This window comes from Dermochelys coriacea, chromosome 2 (genome assembly GCF_009764565.3).
Source record: "Dermochelys coriacea isolate rDerCor1 chromosome 2, rDerCor1.pri.v4, whole genome shotgun sequence".
Lineage (NCBI taxonomy): Eukaryota > Metazoa > Chordata > Testudines > Dermochelyidae > Dermochelys > Dermochelys coriacea.
Window position 1 is genome coordinate 187228270 of NC_050069.1, and position 19848 is coordinate 187248117.

The following is a 19848-nucleotide window of genomic DNA, read 5'->3' on the forward strand; positions in this document are numbered from 1 at the left end:
CTCCACTGCCCACTTCATGACTAGAGCCTCCTTTTTGATTGTTGAGCATTTGGTTTCCAGAGGGAACAGCTTCCTGTTCTGGTGCAGCACTGGGTGTTCCTTGCTGTCTACCTCCTAGGACAATACGGCCCTGAGGCATCTATCTGGAGGAGGAACTGCTTTGTAAAATCAGGGTGGAAGAGAACGGGCCCCCGACTTAATCGGTCCTTCAAGGTCTGGAAGGCTCTTTTGCAGTCTTCCATCCATTGCACCTTCTGTGGTCTAGTACCTTTTATGATGCCTGAGAGGGGGACGGCTATCGTGGTGAAATTGGGTACGAAATGCCTAAAATAGCCTGCCAGTCCAAGAAACTGCTGTACTTGTTTCTTGGTTGTGGGGGCTGGGCAGTCACTCAATGCTTGCAGTTTGTCCATGAGGGGACGTAGTTGTCCGCACCCAACGTACATTATCTCTCTTTGCCCCAAGCAGCGTTTGGCTGGGTTCACCGTTAGTCTTGCCTCCTCAAGGGCTCTCAGCTGGCTGTAAACAACTGTGTCATCACTATATGCGGCTGCATACTGGCCATGGGTCATAGCAGTTGATCTGTTAGGTTCTGTAAGGTGGCAGCTGCTCCATGCAGGCCGAATGGCATTGTCACGAACTGGTAGTGCCTGTAGGGCATAGAAAAAACTATCTTCTCCCTGGATGCCCTTGTCAGGGGGATTTGCCGGTACCCTTTCATCAGGTCCAGGGTGGATATATATTTGGCATAGCCCAGCTTGTCTAACAGTTCATCTACCTGGGGCATAGGGTAGGCATCAAAGCGAGATATAGCATTAACTTTCCTGAAGTCAATGGAAAATTTTGTTAAGCTGTCTGGTTTTGGTACTAGGATGAGCTTCTCCACTTGCTCTGGGATTCTTCAAAGACCCCAGGGATAGCATTGCCTCAAATTACCCATGGACTGCTCCCCACATTTTCTTCGGCAAGGGACGATGGTGGTCCCAGACCTTCTGTCCTAGAGTGGTGGCAATCTGATGGTGAGTCAGGCTCGTCCTCCCTGGTTGTGTTGAGAATACCACAGGGAAGACCTGGTACAGAGGACTCAGTTGTGCTTGTTGTTTTGGGCTGAGTTCCGGATGCACTGGTAAGGAGGTTATGTCTGGTAGGGCCAATGCTTGATGTCCCAGTTCCAGTTCTGGGTGGTATGGGGTTATCAACAAACCTTTCTGGGCTTTCCAGGCCTTGAGGAGGTTGATGTGATAAATCCGCGTCTCCTTCCGTCGCCCTGGCAGGATAATTTCATAGTCCATGTGCCCTACCCTCTGGATCACTTCAAACGGCCTTTGCCACTGGGCCAGGAGCTTTGATTCCAAGGATGGGAGTAACAGTAATACCCAGTCACCTGGTTCAAATGGCCGCAGTCGGGTCCTCTGATTGTATAGGTGTTCTTGGGTTTCTTGGGCTCTCACTAGGTTCTCCCTAGTGAAGAGTCCAAACATCTTGTGTCATACCTGTAGTTGGAGTATATACTGTACCAATGTGTCTGGGACTCTTGCTCCTCCCAAGTCTCCTGGAGGAGGTCCAGAATCTCCCCGGGCTGCTGCCCATACAGGAACTCAAAAAGAGAAAACCTCAGAGGGCTTGGGGTACCTCGTGTACAGCAAATAATGACACTGGTAGTAGCCTATTCCAGTATCGTGGGTCAGTGTCAATGAATTTCCTTAGCATGGACTTTCAGGGTGCCATTAAATCGTTCCACCAGCCTGTCAGTCTGTGGATGGTAGATTGACATTTGAGGTCCCGGATTTTCAGTAATTCACACAACTTTTTCATCAGCTGAGACGAGATGTTGGACCCTCTGTTCATCGGAATTCTGTCCCTTGTGAAGATCTTCATTTGCTCACCCACTATGGCAGGCACCTTCATCATGCTGAGTGGGCTGGCCTCTGGATACTAGGTAGTGTAGCCTATGATCACCAGTATAGACCAGAACCCAGACACACGCTCCTCCAAGAATCCCACCAGGTCCATTCCTAACCACTCAAACTGTACCCCCACTAGGGAAAGTGGGATCAGGGTGCCTTATGCATCCTTTTGGACCCCATCAGCTAGCACTTAGGGCATAAGGCATGGAAAGTGTGTACCTCCTTGTGGATGCCTAGCCAAAAAACCTTGAGGGCTACCCATTGCAGAGTCTCCTCCCTCCTTAAGTGTCCAGCATGTGGCACCAAGTGGGCCAGGTGTAAATAGCCCCCACTGGAACCTCTTGAGAACTCATAGCTCCTGCAGGGTCTCCTGGGTTTAGGGGTCTTTTGTTACCCAATATAGTCACTTGTTGTGGATTTTGAAGTGAAGTGTGATATCTGAGGGTCCCCACTCCGCTCCCTGTCAGGGGAACTGTTTCCAGGTGTGACTTAGAGTCTGGTCTTCTTGCTGCTCCCACACAAAGTCCCCATTGCCCATCAATCATTCTTGGTCTGTCTTGTCTAATACCTTTATGGCCATGAGGCATGACACCGGCAGCTCCTCCTGGTCTGAGGGACCCTCTCTTGGGTCCTCCATCTTCCCTTGGCTCATGAACCCCCTCACATTTGGGCCTGGGTTTCTTTCTGTGGGGGTGGTTGCTGCTTCAAGATCTCCCCAAACCACCTGCAGACCCGTCCAAGGATTACAGGATAGGCGAAGGTGATCACTAGGCCAACCCAGCATGTTTCCTCATGGCCTTCTACTTTGAGCTGTACCTTGGTCACTAGGAAGGACCATACATCTCCTTGGGTGCACTGGAGGTAGATGGGGGCACTCACTGTGTCAGGGGATTCCACCAGTCTGGACCGGAGAATAGTATAGCTGCAACTGGAGTCTACTGTGCCATTGACCCATACTGGGAACAGTAGCCTGGATGGGCCCCTCTTCTGAGCTTGGGGTCCTGCAGCCCATGCCTGGACATAGCTACAATCCATAAAGGGGCACTCCCACCTGAAATGCCCCTCGTGGCTGCACTCGAAGAATTGGCCCCTTGGGGGCCCCATCAGTGTGCTCCTTCCTGGGACAGTGAGCCCTCAGGTGGTGTGTTTTCCTCTTACCAGGGTTCTTGGTCTCCCCTTCATAGCACCTCAGTACTCAGATTCTTCCCTCTGGCTCAGGGTACTTCCCACAGGATTGGTTGGGTCAGCGGTTCCTGTTTGTCTCTCCTCACCCGGCCTCTGCTGGAATTTGTGGCCTTACTCCCAGAGCTTCCTGGTCTTGGGAGCTGAGGGCTGGGTCCTTGGTGGCCATGTAATCTACCATGAATATCACCACCTCAGACAAGGTCACTGACTGATGGCATTTCACCCACTCCCTTCTTCTGGTAGGGAGAATTTGGGCGAACTGCTCTATCACAATCCTCTCCGCTACCTGCATCCCAGTCTGTCTCTTGGGGTTTAGCCAGCACCAGCAGTGGTCCCACAGACACTGGGCCACCATACGGGGTCAAGCTCCAGGGGGTACTTCCCCTGACAAAACCTCTGTTGGAATATTTCTGGACTAATGCCTACGTGGTTGAGTATGACTGCCTTCAGCTTGGCATAGTCCAGCTCTTCCATAGTGTCTATGTTCTGATATGACGCTTGTGTTGGGCCCGTTAAGTAAGGGACCATCAAGATATCTCAGTGCTTTGGTGGCCAATGTGCAGTGGTGGCCACCCATTGAAAGATGACCAGGAAGGCCTTGGGGTCATGGGCCCAGGCCCATCTTCATGAGCCATATGGGTGGCCTAGGGAAAAGGTTGTCTTCTATTGACCCAGGCTTGGAAGTGTTGGATGTCCCTTGTGGAGGTTATAGTGCTGATATCTGTTGGATCAGATGTTCTTGCTGCAGCTGGTGCTGGGCCACTAGCTCGCACATCAGCTGTTGCTGCTGTTCTTGTTGCTGGGCCACTTGTTATTGCTGCTGGGTTGCAATCTGTTGTAGCAGCTGCTGCTGTTGCTGTTGGGCCGTCTGTTGCTGCTGGCTCTCCAGCAACCCCTTCAACAGCTTTTGTGTGTCCATGATTTCCTTGCCACTCCATCTCCTCAGCACTCTCCCTTTTCCCTTCTAACGAGACCTGGTTGATTCCCACTGTGACGGGTTGTACCGGATGTGGTACGGGGTTGTGGAGCAGCCCCCACTGAAAATGTCAAAGTCAGGGTAGGCTGCAAAAAGGAGAGTAGATACTCCCAAACTGGTGGTCAACACTAAAGTTAAACTCACCAACCAGTCACAAACTGTGCTTCTGATCCCCACGCTGTTTATTGAGAAGCTGAAAAAGAAATCACACAGCCCACTTTATTGCATTCCAGTTCTCTGGCTCCTAATCTGCACCTAGGTCCAGTACAGCGAGAAGTTATTTAAAAATGCTGATAAAACAAATACAAAATGTTCTTCTGATCCCAAAGGGTCAGCCATGTTACCAGGTCAGTATGAGTTTGGATCTTACCCAAAATACCATGCTGACAACCAGTTCTTTAGTCTCTAAAACTAAAGGTTTATTGTAAAGAAAAAAGAACAAAAAGAGAGTTGTTAAATAGTAAAGCAATCAAATATATATAGAAACTTCAAAGTCCATATATCAGGTTCTTAGCAGTATTGGTGAGTTTTCTGGTTTGAAACTCTGTCTGGAACACATCCACAGCTTGGGTGGATCATTCAGTCCTTTGTTCACAGCTTCAGTTTGTAGAAAAGTCACTCCAGAGGTAAAGAAGCAGGATTTAAGACAAAATGGAGATGATGCAGCTGCCCTTTATATTTCTTTTGCCATGTGGCTTGTACTTCTCCCTGTGCCCCAAACACAAGCTTCACAGCACATGGCATGGAGTTTTCTGTCCACAGGCATACCCCTACAAGTCCTGCTGAGTAATAAGGTGTACTTCTGGTTCCTTTCAATGGGTTCATTGTACAGCTGATGACCCTTGATGGGCCATCGAACAGGCTAGATACTGCTGATGCTAATCCATCTGGGAGCGTCACCCGGAAACACAGCACAAGGTTGCAAATACGTATATACCATACATATCTATAACTCACAATACAGAAGTGACACAAACTTTTAAACAAGATCATAATACTTGGCAAATTATAATGTTTTCACAGATACCTCATGTGGCATATCTGGTCAGATTCCTTGCAATTTTATAATATTGGTATCAACAATATCATCAAGTGTCTCCCATATTCCATACGGTGTCGCACTGGGCTCTTTAGGGTTGTCAACCCTCCAGGATTGTCCTGGAGTTTCCAGGAATTAAAGATTAATCTTTAAAGATTATGTCACACAATGAAATCTCTAGGAATACGTCAAACCAAACTTGGGAACCCTACCATTGAGGGCCCCTGCTGGAAGCCTTGTGGTCCTACCACAGCCCACCCCAGAAAAGGAGCAGTAAAGGTGGGTCTGCCAGATCTGCCTAGAAAGGGTGCAGGGAAGCAGCCAGTCAGCACCCACCAGGCTGCAGGGGCTGAGTAGGTCAGTTTCTGGCTGGGACCAGAAGGTGGAAGAAGGGCTGGAAGGCTGCAAAACGCCACAGGTAAAGAGGCCTGAGAGAGACCTGGCTCAACCAGGAAACAGACAGAGAACCCTGAAGTAAGGGTAAAGAGGAAAGGTCTATGTGGGAAGTGGCCCAGGGAATAGCAGCATTGGACTTAAGGGAAGCAGCATAGGACTGCTCTTTGTAGGGTTCCTAGGTCAGGACCCAGAGTAGTGGGCAGGCCCATGTTACCTGACTGGCAGGGCGGACCTTACCTATATGCAAAGTAGGCAGCTGCATAGGGCACCAGGAAATTTGGGGCACCACATTTCCTGGTCCCCTGCGCAGCTGTGTGCTGCTCCAGCCTCTGCCCACCTCTTCCCCAGGGCCCCTGCTTCCCCCCAGCCCCACCTCTTCCCACCCCTGCTCTGCCCCAGCCCAGCCCCCACTCCCACCCTTCCCCAAAGCCCCTGCCCTGCTCTGCCCCAGCCCTGCCTCTTCCCACCCCTGAGGTCTGCAGCAGGTCCGGGCCTGCACTCACTGGCAGCAGAAAGTGCAGCGACCTGGCCCCAGCCGCGCCGCCGGTGAGTGCTGAGGGATGGTTCTCCCCTGCCTCCCAAGCCAGCGCTCCTGTCTCCCCCCAGCGTGGAGGCCTGGGGGCTGCTTAGGGCCCCGGAATAGTTAGGGACAGCCCTGCTGCAGGGACAGCTCCCACACAACCCGCTCCGCTTGGCTCACAGCTCCCGGCGCTCGCCACAGCTCTCACGCCTCCCTGGGGACGCACTTGGCCTGCCTTTTGCTCGCTCCGGGAAACCCAGGACGCGCGCCCCGGAGCCCTCGCCCTGACCCGTCTCCCGCTTCGCAAGGCCCCGGGGGAGACAGCATGGGAGACCAGCCCGGAGGCGACCAGCACCCACCTTCCCACTTACTGGCCCCGAGCCAAGGCAGGGACTGCTCCGGGCCCGCAAGCAGCCTTCCCGGCCAGAAGGGCAGCAGCTGCCTCTCTCCCCTCACTTTTCAAGGGCCAGCTGCCAAGGAGGCATGCTGGCAAAGGGCTTCCCGAAGCCAGCCACCCCAAAGGCCCAGGCTGTGCCCAGGGCCGGTGCAAGGATATTTTGTGCCATAGGTGAAACTTCCACCTTGCGCCCCATCCCCCCACACATTGGTTCATTAAGGGGCAAATCCCAACGAGCCTTTATAGCTCTAACTGCACCGGTTACCTCTTGATTATTAAAAAGATATTTCTTAATGATCAGTGATGAATACAATCAGACAGCTGCAGCGGCACAGGAGCTAGCAAACAGAGCTGTAAACAGGGGCGTTTGAGTGGGAGTTTGAAAGGGGAGTTTGTATTGTGGTGCTTGTTTGGGGTTTGCTTTTGCTGGGGGGGTGGTCTTTTTGGTGTGACTTGTGTTTCCCGGATTAACAGGACTTAGGTGGGAAGGCAATGACAGATACGGAGGCAGCTGTGGGAGTGACTCCTGTAGTGGAAGACACATTGAGGATGACTGGATGTGGAAGCTGTGGTATGTACATGATCCTGGAGGTGGGAACCTGGTAAGAGTTTTTTCTGCATGAAATGCCGTCTGATAGAACTGATGGAGGAAAAGATCTGAGGTTTGGAGATGCAGGTGGAAAGTCTCGTTGAGTTTAGGAAGGGGTTTGAGCAGATGATGGAGCAAAGATATGAAGTATCTGAAGGGAAAAGCTCAGACTTACAGATGGAAGCAGGGCTGGGGAATTTTGAGGGAAGACTGGGTGAGAAAAGTGGTCAATGGAAGCATGTGACTAAAAGAACCAGGCAGAGGAAAAGACGGGCTAGTGAAGGAGAAATAGAGCTTAGGAACAGGTTTGCAGAGTTGGAAAATGAAGAAGGGGCTCAGCAGGTACTTGTTGAAGGTGGAAGGGTAAGGAAGAAGAGAAGAGAGGCTAGTCCTATAGGAAAAGCGGAAGAGTCAAGGGAAACTACACCAAATATGAGCCCCAGGAGGATACAGGATGGGTTGAAGAGGATTATAAGGGAAAATAGGAATGGAAAGAACTTGCAGCCAGAGGGAACAGGGGAGAGACTGGAGAATAGCACTGTCACCAGGAAGAGGTAAGTCTATGTGACAGGGGACTCTTTATTGAGAAGAACAGACAGGCCTGTAACTAGATCTGATCCAGAGAATAGAAGGGTGTGCTGTCTTCCGGGTGCTAAGATACTGGATGTAGACCTGAGGTTGAAAAGGATCCTAAAGGGAGCGGGAAAGAATCCCCTAATTATCCTTCATGTGGGAACAAATGATACGGCTAGATTCTCGCTGGAAAGTATTAAGGGAGACTATGCTAGGCTGGGGAAGACGCTTAAGGAAATTGAGGCTCAGGCGATCTTTAGCAGGATCCTTCCTGTTCCTAGAGAAGGGCAACAAAGGTGTGACAAGATTATGACTGTCAACAGATGGCTTAGGCAGTGGTGCTATAAGGAGGGCTTTGGGATGTATGCCTACTGGGAGGCATTCACAGACAGAGGACAGTTCTCTCAGGATGGACTTCATCTGAGTAGGGATGGAAATAGACTTCTAGGATCAAGGCTGGCACAACTGATAAAGAGAGCTTTAAACTAGGAATTAGGGGGAGATGGTTGGGAGATGTCCAGGTAATCTCCACGCCAGATTTTAGCATTGAGAAGGAAAGAAGACAAAGTAAGAAAGGATACAGCCGTGGGTAGGAGAATGTATATAAGGAGGAAGGGCAGCGTGGATACCAGACTAATAAGTTATACTGGCTATAGAATGACTGTGCCTAATAGGGTACAAAATGTGAGCGAGGCCAAACAGCAAAAATTAAGATGTTTGTACACCAATGCGAGGAGGTAACAAAATGGAGGAACTAGAGCTACTGGTGCAGGAAGTGAAACCAGATATTATAGGGATAACAGAAACATGGTGGAATAGTAGTCATGACTAGACTACAGGTATTGAAGGGTATGTGCTGTTTAGGAAAGACAGAAACAAAGGTAAAGGTGGTGGAGTAGCATTGTATATCAATGATGAGGTAGAATGTAAAGAAATAAGAAGCGATGCAATGGATAAGACAGAGTCCGTCTGGGCAAAAATTACATTGGGGAAGATAACTAGTAAAGCCTCTCCTACGATAGTGATTGGGGTGTGCTATAGACCGCCGGGATCTAATTTGGATATGGATAGAGCCCTTTTTAATGTTTTTAATAAAGTAAATACTAATGGAAACTGCGTGATCATGGGAGACTTTAACTTCCCAGATAGAGACTGGAGGACCAGTGCTAGTAATAATAATAGGGCTCAGATTTTCCTAGATGCGATAGCTGATGGATTCCTTCATCAAGAAGTTGCTGAACCGCCTAGAGGGGATGCCATTTTAGATTTAATTTTGGTGAGTAGCGAGGACCTCGTAGAAGAAATGGTTGTAGGGGACAATCTTGGCTCAAGTGATCATGAGCTAATTCAGTTCAAACTAAATGGAAGGATTAACAAAAATAAATCTGCAACTAGAGTTTTTGATTTCAAAAGGGCTGACTTTCAAAAATTAAGGAAATTAGTTAGGGAAGTGGATTGGACTGAAGAACTTATGGATCTAAAGGTAGAGGAGGCCTGGGATTACTTTAAATCAAAGCTGCAGAAGCTATTGGAAGCTTGTATCCCAAGAAAGGGGAAAAAATTCATAGGAAGGAGTTGTAGACCAAGCTGGATGAGCAAGCATTTTAGAGAGGTGATTAAGAAGAAGCAGAAAGCATACAGGGAGTGGAAGATGGGAGGGATCAGCAAGGAAAGCTACCTAATTGAGGTCAGAACATGTAGGGATCAAGTGAGACAGGCTAAAAGTCAAGTAGAGTTGGACCTTGCAAAGGGAATTAAAACCAATAGTAAAAGGTTCTATAGCCATAGAAATAAGAAGAAAACTAAGAAAGAAGAAGTGGGGCCGCTAAACATGAGGATGGAGTGGAGGTTAAAGATAATCTAGGCATAGCCCAATATCTAAACAAATACTTTGCCTCAGTCTTTAATAAGGCTAAAGAGGATCTTAGGGATAATGGTAGCATGACAAATGGGAATGAGGATATGGAGGTCGATATTACCATATCTGAGGTAGAAGCGAAACTGAAACAGTTTAATGGGATTAAATGGGGGGGGGCCCAGATAATCTTCATCCAAGAATATTAAAGGAATTGGCACCTGAAATTGCAAGCCCATTAGCAAGAATTTTTAATGAATCTGTAAACTCAGGAGTAGTACCGAATGATTGGAGAATTGCTAATATAGTTCCTATTTTTAAGAAAGGAAAAAAAAGTGATCCGGGTAACTACAGGCCAGTTAATTTGACATCTGTAGTATGCAAGGTCCTGGAAAAAATTTTGAAAGAGAAATTAGTTAAGGACATTGAAGTCAATGGTAAATGGGACAAAATACAACATGGTTTTACAAAAGGTAGATCGTGCCAAACCAACCTAATCTCCTTTTTTGAAAAAGTAACAGATTTTTTAGATAAAGGAAATGCAGTGGATCTAATTTACCTAGATTTCAGTAAGGCATTTGATACCGTGCCACATGGGGAATTATTAGTTAAATTGGAGAAGATGGGGATCAATATGAACATCAAAAGGTGGATAAGGAATTGGTTAAAGGGGAGACTGCAACGGGTCCTACTGAAAGGCGAACTGTCAGGTTGGAGGGAGGTTACCAGTGGAGTTCCTCAGGGATCGGTTTTGGGACCAATCTTATTTAATCTTTTTATTACTGACCTTGGCACAAAAAGAGGGAGTGTGCTAATAAAGTTTGCAGATGATACAAAGCTGGGAGGTATTGCCAATTCAGAGAAGGATCGGGATATTATACAGGAGGATCTGGATGACCTTGTAAACTGGGTAATAGTAATAGGATGAAATTTAATAGTGAGAAGTGTAAGGTTATGCATTTAGGGATTAATAACAAGAATTTTAGTTATAAATTGGGGACACATCAATTAGAAGTAACAGAAGAGGAGAAGGACCTTGGAATATTGGTTGATCACAGGATGACTATGAGCTGCCAATGTGATATGGCTGTGAAAAAAGCTAATGCGGTTTTGGGATGCATCAGGAAAGGCATTTCCAGTAGGGATAAGGAGGTTTTAGTACCATTATACAAGGCACTGGTGAGACCTCACCTAGAATACTGTGTGCAGTTCTGGTCTCCCATGTTTAAAACGGATGAATTCAAACTGGAGCAGGTACAGAGAAGGGCTACTAGGATGATCCGAGGAATGGAAAACTTGTCTTATGAAAGGAGACTTAAGGAGCTTGGCTTGTTTAGCCTAACTAAAAGAAGGTTGAGGGGAGATATGATTGCTCTCTATAAATATATCAGAGGGATAAATACAGGAGAGGGAGAGGAATTATTTCAGCTCAGCACCAATGTGGACACAAGAACAAATGGGTATAAACTGGCCACCAGGAAGTTTAGACTTGAAATCAGACGAAGGTTTTTAACCATCAGAGGAGTGAAGTTTTGGAATAGCCTTCCAAGGGAAGCAGTGGGGGCAAAAGATCTATCTGGTTTTAAGATTCTACTCGATAAGTTTATGGAGGAGATGGTATGATGGGATAATGGGATTTTGGTAAGTAATTGATCTTTAAATATTCAGGGTAAATAGGCCAAATCCCCTGAGATGGGATATTAGATGGATGGGATCTGAGTTACCCAGGAAAGAATTTTCTGTAGTATCTGGCTGGTGAATCTTGCCCATATGCTCAGGGTTTAGCTGATCGCCATATTTGGGGTCGGGAAGGAATTTTCCTCCAGGGCATATTGGAGAGGCCCTGGAGGTTTTTCGCCTTCCTCTGTAGCATGGGGCATGGGTGACTTGAGGGAGGCTTCTCTGCTCCTTGAAGTCTTTAAACCATGATTTGAGGACTTCAATAGCTCAGACATAGGTGAGGTTATTCGTAGGAGTGGGTGGGTGAGATTCTGTGGCCTGCGCTGTTCAGGAGGTCAGACTAGATGATCATAATGGTCCCTTCTGACCTTAGTATCTATGAATCTATGAATCATACAATACAAGGGCAGAGGGGATATTTTATTATTGGATTATAAATCTTTTTCTCTTATAATATAAATCATACAGGCTGCTAAGAAGGAACGTCTTGTGTGTGGGTTACATGCCTAGGAGTGAGCAGATCCATGTTCTATTCCCAGCTTTTCCTCAGAATTCCTGCAACACACAAATTCTTCTCCCTTGCAAGGCAACTCAGAGGAACATCTAGAAGAGCTAGCTCTTACATAGACATATCCTTGGGCCAACATGACACCCATATGCCTCATTTTCAATTGAATAGGCACATTGCCTCCCAAGAACTCCAGAGAGCAGGGATAGGGCATGTGCGTGGCACACCCTCCCTAGAAGACATGCTACCATATTTGCAGCCAATGTGGAGAAAGATATAAGGGGAACATGACCAAGTCTATTTCCCAGCACCTTTTGAGGGAATTTGTGCACCAAGGGTCCCCAGAGTGAGTCCCTGAAGTAGGACTACTTGCAACCATGTACTGTGTGTCCTAGGGTGCAGGACAACACAAATCTGTCTGTTTGTGGTTAAAAAGCACATCAAATGCCATTGCATCTACTAACTGATGATTAGACAATACAGCACTGAAGCGCTTGCATAACTTCAACAATGTGATTAGTCCTGTGATTAGTAAGTTTAAAGTTACTCACATGTTTCAGTGCGTGTAGCATGGGGGCTGGAGAAATGCTGCTACTCCGTATGGAGTTATGTATTACAATTCCTATGGCACTGTGTTTTAAAAATATTAATATTAAAGATGTATATTTCCAGAGGAGTCAACCAAGTTGGGGCCCCATTATGCTAGGAACTAAATTGATACATAGTAAATGATAGTCCCCAGGTGTTTACAGTCTAAAGACATGATATAACAGGTGCATAGACAAACAACTGGGCAGGTTGTCAGTGGTGCGAATGGCTATGGGATGTTTCTTTTAGAATGAAATCCAAATTAATAAATAAAGTCACTTGGCATAGCCTACCAAGAATCAACTTTGCAGTTGACAAATCCCACTGTTAATTGCGCATCTAACTTTCATGAAAATTTAGGCTCTTTTATCTCTTAGATAAAAAATGTATTTCTCCCTCCCCATCCTCTGGAAACCTAACTACTTGGTGGCTTAGTTGATATGAGTTCATTGTTTTTCATTTGACTTTCAAAATATGTTGTGCAAATATTTGAGCAACAGTACCTCAAAAGGCAGAAAAGGGCAAAAAAGAAAAAAGGTTGTTTTTCCATACTCAACTTTCAAAATCATTTCCTTTTTTTGTGAATTTTTAACAATATTAAAGTTAGTAAAACAAGACTTTTTTTAAGATGTGATGGTCCAAGTATAAACAAATTCACTTTGTATAAACACATTAAAATACTTTATAGTACTTCTCAACCATGTAATTCATCTTCTATCTGAAATCTAAAGAATATTCCCATTTTGTATGATAAGCTATAATCTAGGGCTTCTTCTGAATTCTGTACCATTGCTCTGGAATGTAACCAAGATTTTCAATGGTGAACACAGAATCTGCTTTTCAAACACAAAACACAAAAGGCCAAAAATGCAATGTTACAGGATATCAAGTTATTGAAGAACCCTAAATATGCATTTATGCGCCGGCCCCCATGCACCCCTTCGGCTCCCCCCTCGCCATGCCGGGGCTCTGTGGTTCCCAGCCATGTGAGCTGCCGCCGGGGCCCTGAGCCTGCTCCAGGAGGGGCAGTGGTGACTCACACTCCCGGGAACCCGAGCGTAGTGAGGGGGGAACTGGGGGGCGCACGGGGGCCACCCCCCGCAGGCATCCGCTGCAGGAGCCCCCAGAGGGAGGGGGTCGCTGGGCTGCGCGCCTGCGCTTCCTGGATCCCCCCTCACCACGCTCGGGCTCTGCAGCAACTGGCATTGCTGGCACATGATGGCATATATCACATTGGTAGATGCGCAGGTGAATGAGCCTCTGATAGTATGGCTGATGTGATTATGCCCTATGATGGTGTCCCTTGAATAGATATGTGGACAGAGTTGGCAACGGGCTTTGTTGCAAGGATAGGTTCCTGGGTTAGTGGTTCTGTTGCGTGGTGTGTGGTTGCTGGGGAGTATTTGCTTCAGGTTGGGGGGCTGTCGGTAAGCAAGGACTGGCCTGTCTCCCAAGATCTGTGAGAGTGATGGGTCGTCCTTCAGGATAGGTTGTAGATCCTTGATGATGCATTGGAGAGGTTTTAGTTGGGAGCTGAAGGTGACAGCTAGTGGCGTTCTGTTCTTTTCTTTGTTGGGCCTGTCCTGTAGTAGGTAATTTCTGAGTAGTCTTCTGGCTCTGTCAATCTGTTTCTTCACTTCAGCAGGTGGGTATTGTAGTTGTAAGAATGCATGATAGAGATCTTGTAGGTGTTTGTCTCTGTCTGAGGGGTTGGAGTAAATGCGGTTGTATCGTAGAGCTTGGCTGTACGTGTGGTGTGATCTGGGTGAAAGCTGGAGGCATGTAGGTAGGAAGAGCGGTTAGTAGATTTTCGGTATAGGGTGGTGTTTACGTGATCATCACTTATTAGAACAGTAGTGTCCAGGAAGTGGATCTCTTGTGTGGACTGGTCCAGGCTGAGGTTGATGGTGGGATGGAAATTGTTGAAATCATGGTGGAATTCCTCAAGGGCTTCTTTTCCATGGGTCCAGATGATGAAGAGGTCATCAATGTAGCGCAAGTAGAGTAATCTTATCACATCAGCCACACTATCAGAGGCTCGTTCACCTGCGCATCTACCAATGTGATATATGCCATCATGTGCCAGCAATGCCCCTCTGCCATGTACATTGGTCAAATTGGACAGTCTCTACGTAAAAGAATAAATGCATACAAATCAGACGTCAAGAATTATAACATTCAAAAACCAGTCGGAGAACACTTCAATCTCTCTGGTCACTCGATTACAGACCACAGAGTGGCTATTCTTCAACAAAAAAACTTCAAAAACAGACTCCACCGAGAGACTGCTGAATTGGAATTAATTTGCAAACTGGATACAATTAACTTAGGCTTGAATAGAGACTGGAAGTGGATGGGTCATTACACAAAGTAAAACTATTTCTCCATGTTATTCCTCCCCCCACCCCCCACTGTTCCTCAGACGTTCTTGTCAACTGCTGGAAATGGCCCACCTTGATTATCACTACAAAAGGGTTTCTTTCTCCTCTTCCTCCCCCCCCCCCCGCTGGTAATAGCTCATCTTAAGTGATCACTCTCCTTACAGTGTGTATGATAACACCCATTATTTCATGTTCTCTGTGTATATAAATCTCCCCACTGTATTTTCCACTGAATGCATCTGATGAAGTGAGCTGTAGCTCACGAAAGCTTATGCTCAAATACGTTTGTTAGTGTCTAAGGTGCCACAAGTCCTCCTTTTCTTTTTCCGAATACAGACTAACACGGCTGCTACTCTGAAACCTGTTAAGGTTTGTGTTGCCCATATTTGCCCCAATGATCAGAGGATACTCTCCCCCCTCTGCCCCCACCACTCCATTTGGACACCACTGAAGAGTCACACTGTTTTAGTGGACAGAGTGCTGAATGGGAGTAGGCACTTCTAGGTTCTGTTTCTGACATCATCTGTCACTTAATTGCTGTCTCAACATGCCTGTCATTAAATGGGTCTAGCAGTACTTACCCACTTCATAGAAGTGTTTTGGGGCTTGCTTAATTAATGTCAGTGAAGTGCTTTGAGACCTTTAGGCAAACAATGCTACAGAAATGCAAAGATTTCTAATTTCTATTCCATCTTAGAGAGAGTCTTATACCACCTTCAGTATAGTACTTGAGCACCTTCCCGTGGTGCATTAAGTGATATGACTAACATCTGTCTCATGCAGATCATTCTCGCAGTGGTAGAATTGTGTGCAGTGTAGTGTTTTTGCTGTTGGGGGTGGGGGCTGTTTGTTTAAAATATGTGCACACTGCTCTGTGTTTGTATTAGAGAAGGCAGGTCAAAGACATGTACCTGGCACTAGGAATGATAATGAGGTTCATTCCACACAAACCCCCAAAACAGCTCTGTCTCCTCAGAGATGAGCTTTACCCTTATGGTAGAAAGTGCCACTGTGACTAAGGAGAGAAGTTGTCAAGTATGGTCCTTAATCCAGAGCTTTAGGTGATCTTCTAGATATGCTGGGCATCAGCCACTGAGCACCTTGAAGGTAAGGACCAAGACGGTGAACTTGACTCAAAACTGTATGAGAAGATAGTGTAGAGAAAAGAGGCCAGATGTGATATGCACACTATAGCCAGTGCTATTGAGGAGATGTGCTGATGGCTTCATTCCCAGGAATATTGCATTGCTGTAGTCTAAAGTGAGGTGACAAAGGCATGTATAGCCAAGGTCAGGTCATAGTTCCCCAGGATAAGAGGGAATCTCCTCACCAACCGGAAATGATAAAAAGCATTACTTATGGATGCCACTGTGTGGGACATGAATGTCAGCAAGGAATCCAAGAGCACACTCCTAAAGTACAGACTGAATTATGAGTCCATGCCTTCACCAAAGGAGACTGCACTGTGTCTGTAAACTCTTCAAAATGCTTTCTTTTGCCCACTGTAGGCCTGGGTTGGCACGAGAATTAAACACAGAGAGGCCTTGTTTCTTGGAAGACAGGATTAGGGAGGTAGGGAGATCAGCAACCTGAAAACAGAATGTTTGTGCTAGGATTAGTAAACAGGCCAGTGAGCTAAAAGACAGACTGTCTGTGTTAGCTAAGATAAGCGGGGGAGCACCCAGGGAACCATTTACTAAGAACAAGATAACAGACACGAGAGGTTGGGAGTGTAAAAACGAGGTAAAGTTGACCATGGACAGTGCGTGGACAGAGCATGTTATACAGGAATTGATTCCTGCAAAGTAACCAAGCCAATCCCAAAACATGATGCAAGGTCTGTGGGGAGAATAGGCTGTACAGGCAAAGTTCCAATCCAGCCACAGAAATGTTGATATTCATGAGCAGACCGCTGGGGGCACAGAAGAGAAGGGCTATAAAAAGGACCTGCAGCAGAGCCGTGTGAAAGCCAAGAAGCTGTAGCAGGCATACCAGAAGGTAAGGGAAGCTATTGCTCTGGTGTGGACCTGCCACTTTTACAATGAGCTGCATGTCATCCTGAGACAAGACCCTACCCCCAAGACCCCAAGGATACTTCAGAGGAGCCTGCGTCAGCAGCCCCCCTGCCATGAACAACAAGGAGGAATTGGTGGATGAGGAAGAGGAGGAGTATGGGGGACAGGTGACCAGGACATGTTTTGACTCCAGCTCAGCGAGCCAGGACATGTTTTGACTCCAGCACAGTCCAGCCAGTCACTACAGTCCAGAAGGAGTGATCCTGATGCAGGAGAAGCAACCTCTGGCAAGTATACAGTTTGGTTTGAAATTACAGGGATGGAACCCCCTAGGTATCAGGACACATCTGTTGATTTACACTATTTTACTTATGCAAGAAGAGACACTGAAATAACCAATAAAGGTTGCTATCTGCTTCTCATCCCCCTCTAGAGTTAGGCAGAGGAACACTCTGTTTATGTGCACCAGGATGTTTCCATTAATCCTCCATAGATATAAGTTTCCTGGAGGTAGCCTGCAATTCTGTGCCGAAGGGTTCTGAGGAGGGCAGCCTTATTTCTTTCGCTGCACTAGGACATTTTCCCAAGCCACTCATTGATTACTTCAGCGGGAACCATTGCAGCATACACAGGCTAGTAGCATATGGTCCTGGGCAGCATCCTGACACCTGCAGGAGCTGTTCCCTTTCAGCCTCCGCTACCATCAGGAGTGAGATAGCTAAAATCACCACCATCTGTGAAAAATGGTGCCTGTATTCAGTTCAATTGCCCTATACACATGTACTCATGCCCATGAGCTATCCCCCCTCATATCCCCAAGCCCTGCAATGTCCAGAGCCACACTCACCATGACTGGTGCTGTATAAATCCCAAGGAGAGGTGAGACTGTAGTGCTTACACCATGCATGGATCAAGGGGAGTGAGTTCAGTATCCTAAGTTTCGATTTATCTTATGACTACATTGACAATGGTATCTCTGTATTGTATCTTCAGCAGTTGTAGATATGGCCTTGAGGGTCTCTCCATCCACACCAGTGGAATGGCGGAGCCAGATAAGGTGGAGGAAGAGGATTTGGGATGACATGTTCCAAGAGAGCCTGCAAGGTTCTGCTGCTTCAGGTAACAAGCACGGGGCTTGGAGGATCACCCTCACAGACAGCATGACCACGGATAAAGTGGAGCAGAGAAAGGCACAGGAAAGGAAGAGGGAAGCGCAGCAGGAGAAGCTTGCACTTCTCAGGCAGCAAACAGACATGCTGCAGACACTGGTGGACCTGCAGTTTCAACAATCCCATGCTTGCCTCCCTCTGCAGCCCATAGAGAACTGCATCTCGGGACCTCCCTACATACACCCCTCCACAGTCAGCATGGCATCAGGGGCCACTGCACTACTCCTACCACTCCACCCCAGGGACGTTAAAGACATTCACAGCCACACACACACACACAGCTGTGAAAGATATGGTTGGTGTATGTGTATCTGAAATGGAAATGACTGTTCGTTCCCCTTCATAAGTTCTTGTCTCTTAAGTTATAAATGTTTTTCTATTTGCATTACTATGGCATAAAAGTCTGTTTTTGGAAACATAATTCATTTTTATTAGTTCACAAGATATGGTAGCTGGTGCTAACATCAGTCATAAGCAATATTAATAGGTGCATTGGCAATGTTATATTACTACATACACAGTCTTCACCACTGGGTTCAGACAGGGCTGCAAACGAGCAAGGATAGACAGAGCACACTACATCAACATACACTACACTTGCTCACTATTAAAATGGTCTTTCAAAGCCCCCCTATGCCATATAGCTCCGTGCTGAGTTCTTCTTACAGTCCTGGTAACTGTCAGCTAATGTGATATATGCCATCATGTGCCAGCAATGCCCCTCTGCCATGTACATTGGTCAAACTGGACAGTCTCTACGTAAAAGAATAAATGCATACAAATCAGACGTCAAGAATTATAACATTCAAAAACCAGTCGGAGAACACTTCAATCTCTCTGGTCACTCGATTACAGACCACAGAGTGGCTATTCTTCAACAAAAAAACTTCAAAAACAGACTCCACCGAGAGACTGCTGAATTGGAATTAATTTGCAAACTGGATACAATTAACTTAGGCTTGAATAGAGACTGGAAGTGGATGGGTCATTACACAAAGTAAAACTATTTCCCCATGTTATTCCTCTCCCCCCCCCCCCCCACTGTTCCTCAGACGTTCTTGTCAACTGCTGGAAATGGCCCACCTTGATTATCACTACAAAAGGGTTTCTTCCTCCTCTCGCCCACCTCCCCCCCCCCGCTGGTAATAGCTCATCTTAAGTGATCACTCTCCTTACAGTATCCAGTATTACAGTACTGCATGATAACACCCATCGTTTCATGTTCTCTGTGTATATAAATCTCCCCTCTGTATTTTCTACTGAATGCATCCGATGAAGTGAGCTGTAGCTCACAAAAGCTTATGCTCAAATAAATTTGTTAGTCTCTAAGGTGCCACAAGTACTCCTTTTCTTTTTACAAACCTTAACAATAGTTTTGGAATGTGCAAGATCAAACTTCAAACACTCACTCAACTACAGATGCAGCTGGTGGGAACACTTTTCTCACTTTGCAAAATGTGTCAATGCTTCATCTGCAAGATACAAGTCATCTAGGCTTGGGTGTGTAGACATTTAAAAACCCCAAATCCTCATTGTCAGTTTTAGGAAGTTAATAATAACTATGGGCTGAAGTCAAGGGGAGTTGTGTAGATATGACCAATGTCAGAATTTGTCCTTTAGTAATTTAAACTTTTTCTTGTTTTTAATCTTGAACTCCAGAAAATAATCATAAACCCCATAATTTTATGTTACCTTTCCTCACAGTCCAAAATGCTTCATAATGTAACAAACTGAAATGCAAACAATGAAGCCATTGAACCGGATTGGCCAGGCCATTAATACAGACATGATTTCCTTTGCTGCTGAAATGCAGCCACTTTTGGGGTGGAAATGTCTTTATCAATGAATAAGTACACAATATTTTAGGACAAGAAGTGAAGAAGACTACCATGTCCAATTGAAACAGAACAGAAGCAATGTTGGGTATGCAATGCTATAACTTGAACTGGAATTTGAACAGGGCACATGCATTAATTGCCCTTCTCATATGAAAAGTCCCTTACATTCTTTAATAAGCACAAGTGGTCAGGGATTTGGATTTTTGTCTCAACTGAAAGATGTCACCTTCAA

General features: G+C 46.3%; 1 long non-coding RNA gene across 1 annotated transcript; it reads left to right on the forward strand.

Moving 5' to 3' along the window:
• The first annotated feature begins 15438 nt into the window (after window positions 1-15438).
• LOC119851963 lies at window positions 15439-18199 on the forward strand. Its single transcript, XR_006279244.1, has 2 exons — window positions 15439-16900; window positions 17603-18199. It is a non-coding gene; the product is annotated as an uncharacterized LOC119851963 (long non-coding RNA).
• Window positions 18200-19848: the final 1649 nt, after the last annotated feature.